This window comes from Anneissia japonica, unplaced genomic scaffold, assembly GCF_011630105.1.
Source record: "Anneissia japonica isolate Jap-2015-1 unplaced genomic scaffold, ASM1163010v1 scaffold287844_len763494_cov143, whole genome shotgun sequence".
Lineage (NCBI taxonomy): Eukaryota > Metazoa > Echinodermata > Crinoidea > Comatulida > Comatulidae > Anneissia > Anneissia japonica.
Window position 1 is genome coordinate 752,336 of NW_022739814.1, and position 6,214 is coordinate 758,549.

The 6,214-nt window shown below is 32.4% G+C and overlaps 1 protein-coding gene across 1 annotated transcript in view; it reads right to left on the minus strand.

Annotated features, from left to right (window-relative positions):
- Window positions 1-6,214, minus strand: part of LOC117118040 (low-density lipoprotein receptor-related protein 6-like) — a 97,401-nt gene that overhangs the window by 90,624 nt on the left and 563 nt on the right. The window lies entirely within an intron of this gene.

The following is a 6,214-nucleotide window of genomic DNA, read 5'->3' on the forward strand; positions in this document are numbered from 1 at the left end:
GGGGTGATAGGCTTTTCGGACGAGGGGGCTATAGCCCCCTTAGACCCTTCTGGCGCCACCACTGTTTGTTCCTAAATAGTTTCTTATATTCTAGTCAATTCTAGTCTAATCAATTAACCTACCCGAATAACAAATAAGAGTTCAACTTTGATTGATATATTATGGTTCTAAATAATCTAGATAAGATGTCAGATAGTAGTGTCACTTATGTACAGTAGGTATAAGTGACCATTCTATGACATATGTTATAATTGGTTAACAAAAATAAACGCAAAATAGAAGAATTAATAGTAAACTATGAAAAACAAATAAAACAACGATATATGACATCACGATGTTAAAAATAAATAATGAAATAGATTTCCTAATCCGTCTTCTTATCTATAAATCGGGACAATATTTTAGAAGATGGTGATGTAACCAAAAGCGGCAAAACTATTTCAAAATATGTTTGTCAATATTATTAACTAACGCACACACCACCAAAAAAAAAAAAAAATACCTAGGGTGCGTAAAACAACTGCACCATGGCTCAAGGACGAAAATATTATAGTGATGGGTAATCCTAATGAACTCTAAGCAAAATTTGAAAGATGATAATGATATGGAATGGAACGAGTTCAAAAATGCAGAAATGAATGTAATTTGTGTTCATAAAAATACATAATGATGCAAAGATAGGTATTAATGAATGGAAAAATGGATTGCTATTAGGAAAGATGTTCAAAATAACAAAATGCAAACAGTATATACAGGAGTCAAAAAGGCAGATAATAATGTTACCGGGCAAGTTATAGCGAGTGCAATTAATTAATATTTTCAGAATTTGAACCAACCCTAACGGGAAAAAAATGAAGAACCTAATAGTAGTAAATTTGACTATAAATAAACAAAGCTATGTTTATACAAATAAATTGATTTGATATATTTCTAGCGATTTGTTATTAAAATTCAATTAGTCTCCCAAAAAAGTAACGCCACTTGTAACGACGAAAAACCTTGAAATTAAAATTGATAAAAATCTTACATGGAAATCACATATAACAATCACTAAACGTCGTAGTATGTTCCTAAAAGGTGTACCAATGAATTGCTAATGCAATAATTATAATTATCTCATTTACATTAAAGTATTTGAATATGAGGAAATTGCAGATCCTCATTCATAAAAAAACTACAAAGCAATCTAAAATAGGGCAGCAAGAATTACATGTGGTCTGAATTCGGACGCCTCTGTATGAAAGCACTGAATTTAGCGAACTGGCCAGGATATTTTTAACAAAAATAAAGGAGTTGGAATTTTAAAACATCGTATTAAAAAATTTAACACATAAGACACCTTACAAACTTAGCTCGATATAATAATTTCAAATAAAATTTTTGTCAAAGTAGTTCAGATAATTCAAAATCATCCCAAAAATGCAAAACCATCAAAATCAAAAACCCTTCAGATGATTACGTTGATTTTCACTAACTCAATGGCATTTACGGCGCAAAAAAAATCTAGCACATGTGTAAACTAAATATTTTTTGGCACAGCGGCTCAGAGTTTACACGGTAGGTTTCTGAAAGGCCAAATGCGGCAACAGGTGCGCTAATTGTGCTGTAAATATTTTATAACTAGAGATTAAATAAAAGTTATTTCTGCATAAACACCAAGATGTTTGTGCAGAGTGACACTTTTGATAATTATTCCAGAAATCGTCACATCAATTGATTTAACTTTAAGAGCCTGATGGGTGCCGATTACGATCCCCTAAGTTAATATTAACACTGCAGTCAACCCTTGTTAAGAGGACACCTCTATTAGGCCCAATGTGACATCTTTATAGTATGAAAAAATCGTCAATTCTAAACACATTCAACATTCAATTCCTAATAAAAACAGAATAAAGTGAACAGTAATATTTTTGTTAATTCTTAACAATATACATAATACACTTAAACTAATAATATTTCATTCAAATGGTTGTTTTATATTCAATGTAAATTTGTTGGCATTCTATGTATAAACTAATCGTATAGGTTTTTGCTTCTACGTTGGATTTATTTTTTTTTCTTTTCTCTGTATAAAAACGTACTCTCATAATGTAATGTAATTCAATCCACAACCTGTAACATAGCATGTACCCTAATTAAGTTATTACTCAATTCATGTTATATCCTTCATTTAAGTAAAAATGTTTAATATTGTAGAATATGAAAATATAATAATTAAATGATATTCATTAGAATAACAAAGCAGACTTAAGACAAGTTCCACTGATTTATTAATATATTAATGTTTATTTTGTGTACCGATTAGTTTTTATATTGTAATCCATTCTTAGCTGACAAAGTGTACAAGTAGTATGACTGTATGCGTGAAAACTTATTATGATGACATTTTTTTTAATCATTTTCAGTTAATGTTTTATTGGGCAACCTATTTCAGTGGTGATTTGTTAGTCCTAAAATTGCACCATAGTTGACAAAGTGTACAAGTAGTATGAACACGTTATATCGTCATTGCGGACTTATAAAATCCGCATACGCCTTAAAACTAAAAGAAAATGCATACGTTTAGAGTCCGTAGTGAGCCCAAAAAATACGCAATGAAAATATAACGTGTTTATGACTGTATGCGTGAAAACTTATTATGATGACATTTTTTTTAATCATTTTCAGTTAATGTTTTATTGGGCAACCTATTTCAGTGGTGATTTGTTAGTCCTAAAATTGCACCATAGTTGTTTTACTGTATTAAACGTTGTAAATTACAGTACATTTAAAAAGCACATTAATTATAAGTTTATTGTGTTTTATCCTACTATCGGGATACAACTCACACTTTCAAAGCAACGTAACCAGAAAATATAGGCCTATGGAAAATACTGAAATATTTTTAGAAGAAAATCATACCTTTGAACGTGAAACATGCTACTGTAAGCAACAACAGTATTTGTAACGTCATCTTGTTTGTGTATTGTGACTGCGTCTTACATATCCAATGAGGAAGTTTGGTGAGCAGGGAGTTTTTATTAGTAATAACAACTTATTGGTCTCATGACTCTTAATACATAACACAAACACATTATGCATACTGATAATCCGATTATGGCTGTAGGGAGACTAACATACTTTCCAGTAGTTCAAATTCTATCCGGGCGTAATAAGTCAAATCTTGTGTCCAATAGTATAAATAATATTGGTACAAACAAGCACGCCCCCCCCCCCCCCAAAAAAAAAAAAAAAAAAAAAAAGTAAAAAGTAGGGTGCGTAAAACAACTACACCCTGGCTCATGGACGAAATGATGCGTAAGGTTAATGAACTTAAAGCAAAAGATGTCACAAAATAAATTACAATTTATGCAGGGCCGGTGGAACGTTTTTCAAAGTGGTGGGTGGGGGAGGGGGAGAACACACTAGTAAGATGAATGGGAATATGCATAGGTTCATATTTAGCGGGTAGGAGCACAATTTTTTAAGAAATTCAAAAAGAAAGAGGGACCCGTGGTCCCCCCACCCCCAGGAAAAGTTTTATTCCTAGGTGGCGAGAAATGAGCTTTCCCGACTTTGAGCTATAGGTGTCTTTTAATGACAAAATTCAAGGTTTTCAACCTCTTGAAAACGGTTAGGAAAAAATTTCTCATTCTTAATACAGTAAATAGGCCTGTTATGTGTGTATACATACAAATAAAAGAGTAGTTGCATACATGTTCTTTTTCCCATGAATCGATAAACTCCAAAAAGAAAGGAGGGTCCGGTGGCTCTCTCCCGGGAAAACTTTTGATTCCTAGATGGCGGGAAATGAGATTTCCCGACTTCTGAGGTGTCTTTTAATGACTTTTGAATTCTTCAAAATTCAATGATTCCTCCTCTTAAAAACGATTCCATGAATCAATGAACCCAAAGAGAAAGGTAGGTTCGGGTCCTCCCCGGAAAAATTTTGATTTGTAGATGACTAGAAATGATCTCTCCCCACTTACGAAATGTCTTTTAGATTTTTAAGTTCTTCAAAATTCAATGTTTTCATTTCTTGGAAACTGTCAGGTAAATTTTTCTCATTCTTATTTTATGTGTGTATACATACATACACAAAGTTAAGTAGTTGCCTAGCCTACATATCCTTTTTTCCATGAATCGACAAATCCTAAAAAGAAAGGAGGGTTGGGGGCTCTCCCCCGGGAAAATTTCTGATTCCTAGATGGCGGGAAGCGATTTTTTTTCCGTACGAAACATTTACATAAAACTCCACTCGGGCCGTCACGACTGAATCGACCCGAAAATCTCATATTGCAGAATTCAGGTCAAAAGGTCATCAACAACTTCTGATCTGAGAGAACGTCGCTGTCTAATTTTTTAAAAATACATTGATGTTACCATGCTAATAGGCCTACTAATGGGTTGTCTAAAATGACATATAATATTTGATTGAGCTGCACGAGTAATAAAAAGTGTTATTTTAACTTGAATTACATACTGTGGCAATTTTTATTTTTTAGTTAGGTTTGGGTTTTGCATAATTACCAGGCCTAACTACAAAAATATACGCTTATGGAAGTTGATACGTATTCATCTTGCACCACTTGTATTATATGCTATGATTTTTTATGTTTAACGATTTAATTTTTTTTTTAATGAATTGTTATATTGCTTTATGCCTATTTCACATTGTAGTACATTTTACCTTTATGTTATGATGTTAAAAAAAGTAATAATAATTAAAAGGAATGTAATGTAGTATTAAGGTTCAATAGTATTAACTTGCATAACCATTGGACTTGATACCATTCACCTGATAAATGCCTTAAATCGGTTTGACAGATTTAATAGTCAACTTGAGTATACAGATTATCTAATAACATAACTGGGCATTGTATAACTTTACCCTAGTCAGTTGGACTTGGCCTTTCTCACACTATGAATCTATGATTGTCAGTTTTGAGCCTAAGCTCTGAAGTTTGTGATACATCTTAATTAGAAGTTTGTGATACATCTTAATTAGCAGTTTTTTTCTCTATGATCCAATCAGAAACTCTAAAAGTATGGGGTGACTTACTTGAGACACACCCCCATTACCTAAAGTATAATAGGCAAACACCCACATATCACTGAGTCAGTAGTGAGTAGTTAGATTCAATTTAGTAGTTAGGAGTACACAGAAGAAAAGTACAGAGCTGAGCTGACTCCACTCAAAAAGGGTTCTCTAACATCTGAAACCTGGAGTTTAGGTGATTGTAACCATGAACGTACAGTTTGTGTGAATAAAAGTTTGCAGTGTACTAAACGGAACTGTGTTATACTACTCATTAAAAAGTCGACAACAACTAACCGATATTTAACAACAGGGTGACAGTTATTTTCAAATTAAGAGAAGAGCTGAGAAGAGGCAGCTCTGAAATACTGGATGCCATAAGACCTGCCAAAATGTGGCAGAGCACCAATGAATGTATAATTGAAGCCTAAGCCTAGTTATTAATATCATACAAAAAAAAATACCCAAAAAAATAAAATGGCGGGAAATGAGCTTTCCCGACTTCTAATTTGGTATTCAAGGACTTTATTATTTATTAAGATAAAAATATAAATAAAAAATTGAAAACAGACAGCCAATAAAAGACTGTATATTAGTGTATTACAATAATTGCTTAAAAATCAGCTAACGGGTCCTGAAAAGTAGGGTCTAGAATTTTTTTTTTGCCCAAAAGAGGGGGCAAGGACCCATGATCCTCCAGATCCGCCAATATGAATTGCGAGAAAATCTAACTCGGTCGGGGACTGGATAAACACTCTCTTTCCCCTCCCTATCTTCCTTCCTTCTTTCTTTTCTTGTATTTTTCCGATCAGAAAAAACATCTCCATAGATATTATATATTTTTTGCTAAAAAGAGGGGGCCCGCCACCCATGTTATCAAACGAGTTCACAAAAATGCAAAAATAAATGTAATTATTTTTCGTAAAATTAGAGTGAAAGTAAAAATATATGAACAGAATTTAGGGAATTATTATAAATGTTGTTCTAAACAGCAAACGCAAAGAGTGTATACAAAAAATAAAAATAAAAAAAAATATAATAATACTTAAATCATTGATTCAGATATAACAAATACAATAATATATATAAATTGGACCAAACCATGCGGATAAAATAGTAGTGAACTTGACTATCAACAAAATGATAATTATACAAATAAAATGTTAATCTTCAGATCATCTCTAGTTACATTGTTAC